The following is a 15,347-nucleotide window of genomic DNA, read 5'->3' as shown; positions in this document are numbered from 1 at the left end:
TCAAGGATGTGATGGAATTCTGAATTCCTCATTGTATAACGGCAGAACGGAATGATCAGGATAGGAAAGTTTCTATTGTTTGGCATCTTCTGGTGCTTGACAACAGTAAATAAAACACGGAAATGAAGGGGAAAACTACAGGGACGACATCCCCTGCGCCACAAATGTGTGTCTCAGTCAGTTGGGCGAGGAGCCCGGGGAGGTGGTGCTGAGCAGGAGGCCCCGCCCACTGCCCAGTCGCCCTGACTAAAGGGCGGTGGCGGCACCTGCGGGTCAGGAAAACCCAGGGAGGCTCCGGTGCCGGAAGTGCACCACCGGGCCCGGGCTTCTGACCAGCAGAGGCCAATCCCTGTGTCTGATGCTTCTTTAAGCTACCTTGTCAGAAGACAGGTAGGACGTATGGAAGAGAAATGAGGAAGAGAGGGAACAAATGTTAAAATCAATGTCGTTGGGAATTCTCGTGATCGAAGAAAGGAAGGAGGCATAAGGGCTACGGTATGTGTGCAGTTTTTCCCTGTTTCCTTTCTATTTCTCCGTCTGGGAAGATGGAAATGTCCCAAGGAATGATCACAATGATGAATGTGCAAGGATGTGATGGAATTCTGAATTCCTCATTGTATAACGGTACAACGGAATGATCAGGATCGGAACGTTTTCTTTTCTTTGGTGTTTCTCGTGCTTGAGAACAGTAAGTAAAACAGGAAACTGAAAGAAAAAAACACAGGGATCACAGACCCTGCGTCAAAAATGTGTGTCGAAGTCACTGGGGGGATAGCCCGGGGAGGTGGAGCTGAGCAGGATGCCCCGCCCAGTGCCAAGTCGCCTGCCCGACAGGGCGGTGGCAGCTTCTGCGGGTCATGGAACCCCAGGCGGTTCCCTGGCCCTGGAACGCACCATTGGGCCCTGGCTCCTGACAGGCAGAGGCCAACCCCTGTGTCTGATGCTCCTTTTAGCTACCTTGTCGGCAGACTGGTAGGACACATGGAATAGAAATGACGATGAGAGGGACAGATATTAAAATCAATGTAGTTGGGAATGCTCACAATCAAAGAAAGGAGGGACGCATAAGGGTAAAGATGTGTGCGCAGTTTTTCCTTGTTTCCTTTCTATTTCTCCTTCTGGGAGGATGGAAATGTCCCAAGAAATGATCACGATGATGAATGTGCAAGGATATGATGGAATTCTGAATTCTTCACTGTATAATGGTAGAACGGAATGATCAGGATAGGAACGTTTCCTGTTCTTTGGTGTCTTCTGGTGCATGAGAACAGGAAGTAAAACAGGAAAATGAAAGAAAAAACCACAGGGACCACAGACCCTGCGTCACAAATGTGTGTCGCCATCAGTGGGAGGAGGAGCCCGGGGAGGTGGAGCTGAGGAGGAGGCCCAGCCCACAGCACAGCGGGCCCGGCCGACAGGGCGGTGGCGACACCTGCGGGTCAGAGAAACCCAGAGGGTTCCCTGGAGCCAGAGTCCGCCATAGGGCTCGGGCTCCTGACTGGCAGTGGCCAGTCCCTGTGTCTGATGCTCCTTTTAGTCACCTTGTGAGCAGACAGGTAGGACGTATTTAATAGAAATGATGAAGAGAGGGAACAGATGTTAAAATCAATGTAGTTGGGAATGCTCGGGATCAAAAAAAGGAGGGAGGCGTAAGGGCTATGGTGTGTGAGGAGTTTTTCCCTGTTTCCTTTCGATTTCTCCTTCTGGGAGGATGGAAATGTCCCAAGAAATGATCACAATGATGAACGCGTGATGTGATGAAATTCTGAACTCCTCATTGAATAACCGCAGAAGGGAATGATCAAAATAGGAAAGATTCTTTTTCTTTGGTGTCTTCTGGTACTTGAGAAAAGGAAGGAAAACACGAAAACAAAACACGTCACAGGGACCACAACCCCTTCGTCACACATGTCTGTCGCATTCAGAGGGGCTTGGAGCCTGGGGAGGTGGGGATATGCAGGAGGCCCCGCCCACGGTCCAGGCGCCAGGCTGACAGCGCGGTTGTGGCAACTGCGGGTCACGGACACTCAGGTGGGCTCCGGTGCCGGAGCGCACCATCGGGCCCGGGCTTCTGACAGACAGAGACCAATCCCTGTGTCTTATGGCATAAAAATGACTAATGGAGGGAAAAATAGTTAACATCAATGTAGTTGGGAATGCTAGCATTCAAAGAAAGGAAGGAGGTGAAATTGCTATGATGTGCATGCAGTTTTTCTCCGTTTCCTTTCTATCTCTCCTCCTGAGAGGAGGAAAGTGTCCCAAGCAACGATCATGATGATGAAAGTGCAGGGATGTGATGAAATCCTGAATTACTCATTGTATAATGGCAGAATGGAATGAGCAAATTAGGAATGTTTCCCTTCCTTTGGTGTGTTCTGGGACTTGAGAGAAGGAAATCAAAGAAAAAACTCACAGGGACACCAACCCCTGCTCAGAAAGGTCTGTCACAGTCAGTGGGGGGAGGAGCCCGGGGAGGTGGTGCTGAGCAGGATGCCCCGCCCACTGCCAAGTCGCCTGGCCGACAGGGCGGTGGCAGCTTCTGCGGGTCATGGAACCCCAGGGGTTCCCTGGCCCCGGAACGCACCATCGGGCCCTGGCTCCCTTTAGCTACCTTGTCGGCAGACTGGTAGGACACATGGAATAGAAATGACGATGAGAGGGAACAGATATTAAAATCAATGTAGTTGGGAATGCTCACAATCAAAGAAAGTAGGGAGGCGTAAGGGTAAAGATGTGTGCGCAGTTTTTCCCTGTTTCCTTTCTATTTCTTCTTCTGGGAGGATGGAAATGTCCCAAGAAATGATCACGATGATGAATGTGCAAGGATATGATGGAATTCTGAATTCTTCACTGTATAATGGCAGAACGGAATGATCAGATAGGAACGTTTCCTTTTCTTTGGTGTCTTCTTGTGCATTAGAACAGGAAGTAAAAAAGGAAAATGAAAGAAAAAACCACAGGGACCACAGCCCCTGCGTCTCAAATGTGTGTCGCCGTCAGTGGGGGGAGGACCCCGGGGAGGTGGAGCTGATGAGGAGGCCCAGCCCACAGCACAGCGGCCTGGCCGACAGGGCGTTGGCGACACCTGCGGGTCAGAGAAACTCAGAGGGTTCCCTGGCGCCGAAGCCCTCCATAGGGCTCGGGCTCCTGACAGGCAGTGGCCAGTCCCTGTGTCTGATGCTCCTTTAACTACCTTGTCAGCAGACCGGGAGGACGTATGGAATAGAAATGAGGAAGAGAGGGAACAGATGTTAAAATCAATGTAGTTGGGAATGCTCGCGATCAAAGAAAGGAGGGAGGTGTAAGGGCTACGGTTTGTGAGCCGTTTTTCCCTGTTTCCTTTCTCTTTCTCCTTCTGCGAGGATGGAAATGTCCCAAGAAATGATCACGATGATGAACGTGCAAGGATGTGATGAAATTCTGAACTCCTCATTGAATAACGGCAGAAGAGAATGATCAAAATAGGAAAGTTTCCTTGTCTTTGGTGTTTTCTGGTTCTTGAGAAAAGGAAGGAAAACACGAAAACAAAACAGAATGTCACAGGGACCACAGCCCCTTCGTCACACATGTCTGTCGCAGTCAGAGAGGTGAGGAGACCGGGTAGGAGGGGCTGAGCAGGAGACCCCGCCCACGGCCCAGCCGCCCGGTCGGCAGATAGGGCGGTGACAGCAACTGTGGGTCAGGGAATCCAGATTGTGTTCCGGTGCCGGAGCAGACCTTCGTGCCGCGCATCTGACAGGCAGAGGCCAATCCCTGTGTCTGATGCTCCCTTTAACTACCCTGTCAACAGACAGGTAGATCGTATGGCATAAGAATGAGTAATAGAGGGAACAAAGGTTAACATCAAAGGAATTGGGAAGGTAGCGATCAAAGAAAGAAGGGAGGCGTAAGGGCTATGGTATGTGCGTAGTTTTTTCCTGTTTCCTTTCTATTTCTCCTTCTGAGGGGATGGAAGTGTTCCCAGAAATGATCATGAGGATGAACGTGCAAGGATGTGATGAAATTCTGAACTCCTCATTGAATAACGACAGAATGGAATGATCAAAATAGGAAAGGTTCCTTGTCTTTGGTGTCTTCTGGTACTTGAAAAAAGGAAGGAAAACACAAAACCAGAGCAAAAAGTCACAGGGACCTCAGCCCCTGCGTCAGAAATGTCTGTCGCATTCAAAGGGTGTTGGAGCCTGTGGAGGTGGGGATGAGCAGGAGGCCCCGCCCAAGACCAAAGCGCCAGGCCGACAGGACGGTGGTGGCAAGTGCGGGTCACGGACACTCAAGTGGGCTCCGGTGCCGGAGCGCACCATCGGGCCCGGCCTTCTGACAGGCATAGGCCAATCCCTGTGTCTGATGCTCCTTTTATGTACCTTGTCAACAGACAGGTAGAGCGTAGCGCATAAAAATGACTAGTGGAGGGAACAAAAGTTAACATCAATGTAGTTGGGAATGCTAGCAGTGAAAGAAAGGAGGGAGGCATAAGATCTACGGTATGTGTGCAGTTTTCCCCTGTTTCCTTTCTATTTCTCCTTCTGAGGGGATGGAAGTGTTCCAAGAAATGATCATGAGGATGAAGGTGCAAGTATGTGATGAAATTCTTAACTCTTCATTGAATAACTGCAGAACGGAATGATCAAAATAGGAAAGGTTCCTTGTCTTTGGTGTCTTCTGGTACTTGAGAAAAGGAAGGAAAACATGAAAACAAATCAAACGTCACAGGGACCACAGCCCCTGCATCACACATGTCTGTCGCAGTCAGAGGGGGGAGGAACCCGGGGAAGTGGTGCAGAGCAGGAGCTCCGCCCACTGCCCAGTCGCCCAGCCGACAGGGTGATGACCGCATCTGCATGTCAGGGAATCGCAGGGGGTGCCCCGGTGCTGGAGCGCATCATCAGGCCCGGGCTTCTGACAGGCAGAGGACAATCCCTGTGTCTGATGCTCCTTTTATCTACCTTGTCAACAGACAGGTAGAACATATGGCATAAAAATGAGTAATAGAGGGAAAAAAATGCTAACATCAATGTAGTTGGGAAACCCTTAATGGTTTATTGGCATCTTAGGAATTAGACTTCTTGACCAATAGGGGAAAGACAAATGAAACAAATTAAGTTTCAGCGGCTGAAAGATTTTATATAAGATTGAGAAATATTTCTACAAGTTACTCTTATGCAGTATACAGATATCCCCTTTCAGTTTTTGGTTCATTGGAGTAGCTATAGGGAAATGCCTGAAAATGTTGAATGGCCATTCCTCATTCTTGAAGATGATGGAATAAATATAGGGCATTTAATTTGTGAACATGTGAGTGTGAAAACCTTGACTGAAACTCCCTTTATCCAGTGTATGGACAGATGAGTAAGGAAAAAAGGACAAAAATGAATAATAAGGTGTGTGTGGCTTATGGGGTATTTTTGGTGTCCTTCTTTACTTTTAATTTTTTCATTTTTTGGCATGAGCAGGCTCCAGGAATCAAATCCAGGTCTCCAGCATGGCAGGCATGAATTTTGCCACTAAGCCACCATTGTCATTCCTCTTCTTTATTTTTATTTATATTTTTATTCTTATTTTTCTTATTCATGAAGCAATAAAAATGTTCAAAACTAGATTGTAATGATGATTACACAGCTTTATGATGTTACTGTGAATAAGTAATTGTACACTTTAGATTATTATAACTCAATTAAAAATCACTGATGAAAACATTAATGTTTCATTAATATTTTCACTCATGATTTCATTTCACTCATGATTTTGTGGGTCAGGAGTTCAGGTAGGTTTTATATGGGCAATGTTTCTGCTTCATGTAGCATTGAAGCACATCATACAGTGTTGTTTAGCTAGCAGCTTTGGCTTATCTATAGGACTAAGATGGTGTTACTTATTTGGTTGGTGCTTTAGCAAGGGGAGTTGAGGGCTGGCCTCAGTGGGACTGGGGACTGAAACATGTACATTTGGTCTCTCCAGCATGCCAGTCTCAGGGCCATCAGAATTCTTACAGCTTAGTGGTATGACATTGAATATTCAAGGACCCCAAGATTCCTTTATATCTATTCCTTTGATGTGAGGCAGTTTCACCTCTAAAGATTTATATTGGTCAAAGCAGACAACAGTCATATCATATAGAAAAAGACAAAATATAATTACCTGTACTATTTGAGAAAATTCACAGTCTTCTTGAGTCTGTCAAAGGTAATACATGTAAGCTTAGGACTGATTTAACACTGGCAAATAAATTATAAATGTTAGCTTCATTATTACAAGTATTTTAATCTAATAAATGCAGAGGTAACTGTGTACAGAAGTCATGTGCAGAGTGACACACTCAAACAGAACTAAATTAAGATACATCAAGCAATAATTTATACAATTTGGTAATGTAACTCTGACATTCTTGGAAGAGAGTACTTGGAGAGATAAGATTTTAATAGAAAGGTGAACATCCAATCTGGAAGGCATGGTCAAACTGTTTTCCATAAAGTTTACACTGGTTAACATTCCCACCAACAGTGAATATTATTCCTATTTCTCCATGTGTTGGTTTGAAATATTTATGGATCACAGAAAAGCCATGTTTTAATCCTGATAAAATCTCTTATGGGCAGACCTATTGTTTAGAGTGGGAAATGTTAATTCGATTGTTTCCATGAAAATGTGATACACCCAGCTGTGGGTATGAGTTTTTTTTGTTAAATTGCTTCCATAGAGATGAAACAGTCAATTCTGAGTGTGGCCTTTTTATTAGATGGAGATGTGAGTCCTCCCATTTAAGGTGAATCTTGATTAGTTGCTAGAGTCCTTTAAAAGGGAAAACATTTGGGGAAAACCTCAAATGCAGACACATGGAGAAAATTTGCCTCAAAGCTGACAGTGACACAGATGTTTGGAGTGCTGAGAGAGAGAGCAGATACCTAGACACAGGAAGAGCTCAGCAGACATCAACATGTGCCTTCCTATGAGAAGGCAAATAAGACCCAGAGGAACTAAGAGAAGGCCCGCAGATGCTTAGAGAAGAAACAACTGGTTTCAGAAGCTAGAAGAAATGAAACCAGGAACAATGAAGCAGACACCACGTATGTGCCTTTCCATAGGCCAGACATCAGCCTTTTGAGTTAAGGTATCTTTCTATGAATGCCTTAGTTTGGACATCTCTGTGGTCTGAGAGCTGTAAATTTGCAACTTAAGAAATTTTCTTTTTAAAAGCCATTCCGTTTCTCATGTATCACATTCCAGCTGCTTTAGCAAACCAAAATACTCCACATTCTCATTAATGCTTCTGTTTTTTTGTTTTGATTTTGCAATTGTAGCACTTACTGTGAGTGTGATATGGTATCTCATTGTGGCTTTGATTTGCATTTCCCTTATGGTTATTGACATTGAGCAACTTTTCCAAAATGGTTTTTCCATTTAATACTTGAGTAACAAAAACTGTGAGAGCTCTGATTTTTCCATTTTTGACAACACCTAGTATTTATTGTCAGTCTTTTGAGAATTTGCCATTCTAGTCAGTATGAAGTGATATCTCATCGTGATTTAAATTTGCTTTTCCCTGATGAACATTACCAAGTGTTCATTGTCTATTTGTAAGCAGTCTTTCATGAAGTTATCTTAAATTAGTTTGTCTCTTTTTCTTTTTTATAAGCATTTCATTTTGAAATAATTTGAAATTTACTGGAATTTGCAAAAATAATATAAAACCTAGAGAATACTCACATACACACTACCCAAATTCCAAATTTACTGATTTTAACATTTTACCTCAATGAATATATTATTTCATTCTCTCTCTCCCTCTCACTCTTTCCTTCTCCCTGTTCATTTATCTATAGTTCTCTTCCATCAGTTATCTCAATCTATCATTTAATCTCTCATTTATATAGCTGTATCTATCATGTCTATATTATCATTATCAACATCTAGTAAAATCACTTTGTCTCTTCCTATTTTCGTGTATGCATCTGCTTTCTAAGCATTGTAGTGTATGTTCTAAATATTCCTTTCATTTACTTTTCCTTTAGAACAAGTACATTCACTTATGTAACCACTTTAAGTATAGTTATCAATATCAGGAAATTTAACATGGGTATGAAGATTGTAGTATGGCTTGCAATTTCACATGTATCCTGATATATAGCAGTTTCTCTTCCATTATTAAATTCATTCCAGGATCATATATAGCTGCTTACTTGTTTTCTTCTCCTCCTCCTCTTCTTCTTCTTCCTCTCTCTCTCTCTCTTTCTCTCCCCCTCCCTCCCTCTTTAATTGTGAAAACAAACAATTTATGAACACTCCTATTTCAACCATTCCCAAGCACAAAATTAAGTACATTAATCGCATTCTCAGTGTTGTGCTGCCCACATCACCATCAATGATCAGCATTTTCCCATCACTCTAAACAAAAACCTTGCACCCTCTATGCATTAACTCCATATTCTCTTTCAACCCACAGATTTGAACCTATTTTCTACCTCCATGAATTCTTGTGCTCTTTCAATTTCATATATGCCTTATCACCAACATTTCTCCTTTGTGTCAACACGATGTCTCCAACACTATTTTGTTCAGCATGATGTCCTCATGATTCATCCATATTCAGCATGCGTCTGAACTTCATTCCTTTTTAGGAATGAATAATATTCTATTGTTTATATATACCAGATTTTGTTTTACCCATTTATCTGTTGGTGGATATTTTCATTGCTTCCACCTGTGGGTTATTGTGAATAATGAAGCTATACATATTGGTGTACATATATCTGCCTGAGTCCCTGCTTTCTATATGTTTGTTACCTAGAAGTAAAATTACTGGGTCAGGTGGTAATTCTTTATTTAGTTATTTAAAAAATCCTCAAACTGATTTATACAGCACATCCTTAAAATGTACTAAGCTTTTTATTTCTCTGCCTCTCACAAATCCTTTTTATTTTGCATTTTAAAACATTAGCCATTCTAACAATTGTATGGTCATATTTCACTACAGTTTTATTGTGCATTTCCCTTGATGGGTAATGATATTGTGTTCTTATCATGCACTTACTGGCTACTTACATGTCTTCTTTGGAGAAATGTTTATTCAAGTCTTTTTCAATTTTTATCATTAGATTGATTGCATTTTGTTATTGAGTTGTAGGAAGACTTTGTGTACTCTAGATAAAATTTTCCCAAATATATTTTCCAAATATTTTCTCCCATACTGTTGTATCACTTTATTACTAATATCCTTTTATGAGCAAAATATTTTAATGTTCATACAGTCCACTTTATCTAGTTTTTATTTTGTTTCTTGTAATCTTTGTGTAAAGCCAGAATTCATTGCCTAGCATAAGACAGTGAAGATGTTTCTGCATGTATTCGCCTATGAGTTTTATACTTCGGGTGCTTTTATATGCCTCTGATTCATTTTGAGTGAATTTGTGTGTGTGATGGAGGTAAGGATTCACATTCATTCTTTTTCATGTGGATATCCTTTTTTCCCAGCATAATTTTGTGAAGCCTTCTTTCCCCACTGAATGGACTTGCTTGTCAAAAACAATATGAATCCTTCATCTTTCTTCTTCTTTTTCAAGATGTTTTGGTTATTAGAGTCTTTTGCAATTTCATATGAATTTTTAAGATTTACATTTTTGCAAAGAATGCCATTGGAATTTCCATTGAGATGGCACTATTCATAGTCATCCATATAGTCATTTAGATTTAATTTTTGTTCAAGGACTGCTGAAAATGAAAACAGCTAAAATTCAAAGGTCACATTGTTGGGAAAAGACCTTTTTCTTCTTACGCTTACTAGCACTGTGCATGTAATATACACTAAATATTTTACTTCCCTTTATGATAATAGGTTTATGTTGTATGAGATTTGATATTTAATTTGCACAAATCACCACTTTAACATTTAATTCTAATTTAGTTTCAGAGTTAAGTTCCTGTGGCTGTATGCTTTGCCTCTTTCAGTCTGAAAGTCCATAAATGCTAAGGTTTTTGAACAAGCTATTAAAAGATTACACTGGAGGATAAAGCTGTATAACCTCAGACTGAGTGTTTACATGGTTTATAAGATGAAAAGGGGCATAAACTGGAACTAGGGATCTTATGAAACTGTAATTACTTAGTAATATTTGTTCAGCAAATGAATGGATGATTAAATATATCAATAGATTAAAAATAAGCTGTTCTCATGAATTTGATGATCAAATTTCATATTTTTAGTTCAAAAAATTGTGTTTGGAGAATAAAATAATGAACTTTGTATGATTGTTCCAAGAATTGGCAAGTTTTGTATATTTATATTTAATTCAATAATTTATTTTTATGAAATTGAAGATTATAGAATGTTATCAGACATTCATCTCACTACTAATATCTTTTATTCTTCCTTCTAAATGAGAGCTAGCATCAATTTTTCATGTACCATTTTAATCTATATTTTCATTGTTTTTACTATCTCTTTACATATCCAAAATGGACATATTTTGTTTCTGAATTTTCACAAATGATGTCATATTTCATGTTTCTTCTGAAAATTGCTTTATTTAGTCAATATTCATTTTTGTATGTCTATCCACAATCTAGTTCACTCATTGTTTCTTTAATATTTCATCACATCACAAATAATTATTCCCTCTTCTCCAAACTGCAACTTATTTTGCTTATAGGATTTGACCATTTAAGCTTTAACAAAGACTACCAGGAACAGAAATGCAGTTGGACTAAATCAGATTGATTAAATTTATGCAACAATGTGGGTCACTCCAGAAGAATAATGGAATGCCACTGGGAGTGATTGAGGAGGGAAAGATCTTTGGTAGGAATTGTGTTCATTCCGAAGGATTCTGAAGAGACCTAAGGGAAACACAAATTGGTTGGTGCTTGGTTGCTTTTTTGAGATGGGACGGTAGAAGTGGTAAATAACTAGGTGTGGGGGGCTGTTTTGAATGAAGGGAGGTTCAGCAGTTGTAGATGCCCAGTGTTCTAGGTTGCTGGCTGCTAGAATGCAACACACCAGAGATGAATTGGCTTTCAATAAAAGGGGATTGATTTATTTAACATATAGTTCTTCAGAGGAAAAGCAGCTAACTTTCAACTGAAATTCTTTCTTATGTGGAAGACACAGGGTGCTCTCTGCTGGCCTTCTCTTCAATGTGGTTGCTGTAAACCTGTGACTATTTGTTATAACAAATATGATTTTGACAGTTTATACTTTTTATTCATTGTTTCTGAGGACAGAAGATCCATGGGAGATTCTTTTTTTATTTTTTTATTAATTAAAAAAATTAACAAACAAAACATTAAAATATCATTCCATTCTACATATAAAATCAGTAATTCTTAATATCATCACATAGCTGCATATTCATCATTTCTAGAACATTTGTAGCGATTTAGAAAAAAATAAAAAAGATGACAGAGAAAGAAATAATACGATAACAGAAAAAAAAGATTATACATGCCATACCCCTTACCCCTCGCTTTCATTTACCACTAGCCCTTCAAACTAAATTTATTTTTAACATTTGTTCCCCCTTTTATTTATTTATTTATTTATTTATTTATTTAAAAAATAAAAATAAAAATAAACACAACATTAAGAAATCATTCCATTCTACATATGCAATCAGTAATTCTTAATATCATCACATAGATGCATGATCATCATTTCTTAGTACATTTGCATCGATTTAGGAAAAGAACTAGCAAAACAACAGAAAAAGATATAGAATGATAATATAGAGAAAAAAATAAATGTAATACAAGAAGAAAAAATAAAAGAATATATATATATAAAAAAACAAAAAACACAAACAAACAAATAAACAAAAAACTATAGCTCAGATGCAGCTTCATTCAGTGTTTTAACATGATTACTTTACAATTAGGTAGTATTTTGCTGTCCATTTTTGAGTTTTTGTATCTAGTCCTGTTGCAAAAAGGGATAGTCTGTATCCCTTCAGCTCCAATTACCCATTATCTTACCCTGTTTCTAACTCCTGATGGTCTCTGTAACCAATGACATATTCCAAGTTTATTCTCGAATGTCGGTTCACAGCAGTGGGACCATACAGTATTTGTCCTTATGTTTTTCGCTAGACTCACTCAGCATAATGTTCTCTAGGTTCATCCATGTTATTACATGCTTCATAAGTTTATTCTGTCTTAAAGCTGCATAAAATTCTATCGTATGTATATACCACGGTTTGTTTAGCCACTCGTCTGTTGATGGACATTTTGGCTGTTTCCATCTCTTTGCAATTGTAAATAATGCTGCTATAAACATTGGTGTGCAAATGTCTGTTTGTGTCTTTGCCCTAAAGTCCTTTGAGTAGATACCTAGCAATGGTATTGCTGGGTCGTATGGCAATTCTCTATTCAGTTTTTTGAGGAACCGCCAAACTGCCTTCCACAGTGGTTGCACCATTTGACATTCCCACCAACAGTGGATAAGTGCGCCTCTTTCTCCGCATCCTCTCCAGCACTTGTCATTTTCCGTTTTGTTGATAATGGCCATTCTGGTGGGTGTGAGATGATATCTCATTGTGGTTTTGATTTACATTTCTCTAATGTCCAGGGACATTGAGTATCTCTTCATGTCCCTTTTGGCCATTTGTATTTCCTCTTCTGAGAGGCGTCTGTTCAAGTCTTTTTCCCATTTTGTAATTGGATCGTCTGTCTTTTTGTTGTTGAGATGAACAATCTCTTTATAAATTCTGGATACTAGACCTTTATCTGATATGTCGTTTCCAAATATTGTCTCCCATTGTGTAGGCTGTCTTTTTACTTTCTTGATGAAGTTCTTTGATTCACAAAAGTGTTTAATTTTGAGGAGCTCCCATTTCTTTCTTTCTTTCTTCAGTGCTCTTCCTTTAGGTTTAAGGTCCATAAAACTCCCTCCAATTGTAAGTTTCATAAGATATCTCCCTACATTTTCCTCTAACTGTTTTATGGTCTTAGACCTAATGTTTAGATCTTTGATCCATTTTGAGTTAACTTTTGTATAGGGTGTGAGATACGGGTCCTCTTTCATTCTTTTGCATATGGATATCCAGTTCTCTAGGCATCATTTATTGAAGAGACTGTTCTGTCCCAGGTGAGTTGGCTTGACTGCCTTATCAAAGATCAAATGTCTGTAGATGAGAAGGTCTATATCTGAGCACTCTATTCGATTCCATTGGTCGATATATTGATATTTATGCCAATACCATGCTGTTTTGACCACTGTGGCTTCATAATATGCCTTAAAGTCCGGCAGCGTGAGACCTCCAGGTTCATTTTTTTCCCTCAAGATGCTTTTAGCAATTCGGGTCACCCTGCCCTTCCAGATAAATTTGCTTATTGGTTTTTCTATTTCTGAAAATTAAGTTGTTGGGATTTTGATTGGCATTGCATTGAATCTGTAAATCAGTTCAGGTAGGATTGACATCTTAACTATATTTAGCCTTCCAATCCATGAACACGGTATGCCCTTCCATCTATTTAGGTCTTCTGTGACTTCTTTTAACAGTTTTTTGTAGTTTTCTTTATATAGGTTTTTTTTTTATCTCTTTAGTTAAATTTATTCCTAGGTATTTTATTCTTTTAGTTGCAATTGTAAATGGAATTCGTTTCTTGATTTCCCCCTCAACTTGTTCATTGCTGGTGTATAGAAACGCTACAGATTTTGAATGTTGATCTTGTAACCTGCTACTTTGCTGCACTCATTTGTTAGCCCTAGGAGTTTTGTTGTGGATTTTTCTGGGTTTTCAACATATAGTATCAGATCGTCTGCAAACAGTGATAGTTTTACTTCTTCCTTTCCAATTTTGATGCCTTGTATTTCTTTTTCTTGTCTAATTGCTCTGGCTAGAACCTCCAACACAATGTTGAATAATAGTGGTGATAGTGGACATCCTTGTCTTGTTCCTGATCTTAGGGGGAAAGTTTTCCATTTTTCCCCATTGAGGATGATATTAGCTGTGGGTTTTTCATACATTCTCTCTATCATTTTAAGGAAGTTCCCCTGTATTCCTATCCTTTGAAGTGTTTTCAACAGGAAAGGATGTTGAATCTTGTCAAATGCCTTCTGTGCATCAATTGAGATGATCATGTGATTTTTCTGCTTTGATTTGTTGATATGGTGTATTACATTAATTGATTTTCTTATGTTGAACCATCCTTGCATACTTGGGATGAATCCTACTTGGTCATGATGTATAATTCTTTTAATGTGTTGTTGGATTCGATTTGCAAGAATTTTGTTGAGGATTTTTGCATTTATATTCATTAGAGAGATTGGTCTGTAGTTTTCTTTTTTTGTAATATCTTTGCTTGGTTTTGGTATGAGGGTGATGTTGGCTTCATAGAATGAATTAGGTAGCTTTCCCTCCACTTTGATTTTTTTGAAGAGTTTGAGGAGAGTTGGTAATAATTCTTTCTGGAATGTTTGGTAGAATTCACATGTGAAGCCGTCTGGTCTTGGACTTTTCTTTTTAGGAAGCTTTTGAATGACTGATTCAATTTCTTTACTTGTTATTGGTTTGTTGAGGTCATCTATTTCTTCTTGAGTCAAAGTTGGTTGTTCATGCCTTTCCTGGAACCCGTCCATTTCATCTAAATTGTTGTATTTATTAGTGTAAAGTTGTTCATAGTATCCTGTTATTACCTCCTTTATTTCTGTGAGGTCAGTGGTTATGTCTCCTCTTCCATTTCTGATCTTATTTATTTGCGTCCTCTCTCTTCTTCTTTTTGTCAATCTTGCTAAGGGCCCATCAACCTTATTGATTTTCTCATAGAACCAACTTCTGGTCTTATTGATATTCTCTATTGTTTTCATGTTTTCAATTTCATTTATTTCTGCCCTATTCTTTGCTATTTCTTTCCTTTACTTGCTTTGGGGTTAGTTTGCTGTTCTTTCTCCAGTTCGTCCAAGTGGACATTTAATTCCTGCATTTTTGACTTTTCTTCTTTTCTGATATAGGCATTTAGGGCAATAAATTTCCCTCTTAGCACTGACATTGATGCGTCCCATAGGTTTTGATATGTTGTGTTTTCATTTTCATTCATCTCGAGATATTTACTAATTTCTCTTGCAATTTCTTCCTTGACGCACTCGTTGTTTAAGAGTGTGTTGTTGCAACTCCACGTATTTGCGAGTTTTATGGCACTCTGCCTATTATTGATTTCCAACTTCATTCCTTTATGATCCGAGAAAGTGTTGTGTATGATTTCAATCTTTTAAAATTTGTTAAGACTTGCTTTGTGACCCAGCATATGGTCTATCTTTGAGAATGATCCATGAGCACTTGAGAAAAAGATGTTTCCTGTTGTTGTAGGATGTAATGTCCTATAAATGTCTGTTAAATCTAGCTCATTTTTTGTAATATTCAAAT

At 39.3% G+C, this 15,347-nt stretch overlaps 1 long non-coding RNA gene across 2 annotated transcripts in view; it reads left to right on the top strand.

Annotated features, from left to right (window-relative positions):
• The first annotated feature begins 1,407 nt into the window (after nt 1-1,407).
• The window catches only part of LOC143673137 (uncharacterized), a 56,187-nt gene continuing 42,247 nt past the window's right edge, over nt 1,408-15,347 (top strand). For both annotated transcript variants that reach the window (XR_013170201.1, XR_013170200.1), the window contains exon 1: nt 1,408-1,556. This is a non-coding gene — a long non-coding RNA (uncharacterized LOC143673137). The remainder of the gene's footprint in view (nt 1,557-15,347) is intronic.

The sequence above is a fragment of the Tamandua tetradactyla genome, unplaced genomic scaffold (assembly GCF_023851605.1).
Source record: "Tamandua tetradactyla isolate mTamTet1 unplaced genomic scaffold, mTamTet1.pri scaffold_138_ctg1, whole genome shotgun sequence".
Lineage (NCBI taxonomy): Eukaryota > Metazoa > Chordata > Mammalia > Pilosa > Myrmecophagidae > Tamandua > Tamandua tetradactyla.
This window is presented reverse-complemented; position numbering and strand designations above follow the sequence as displayed.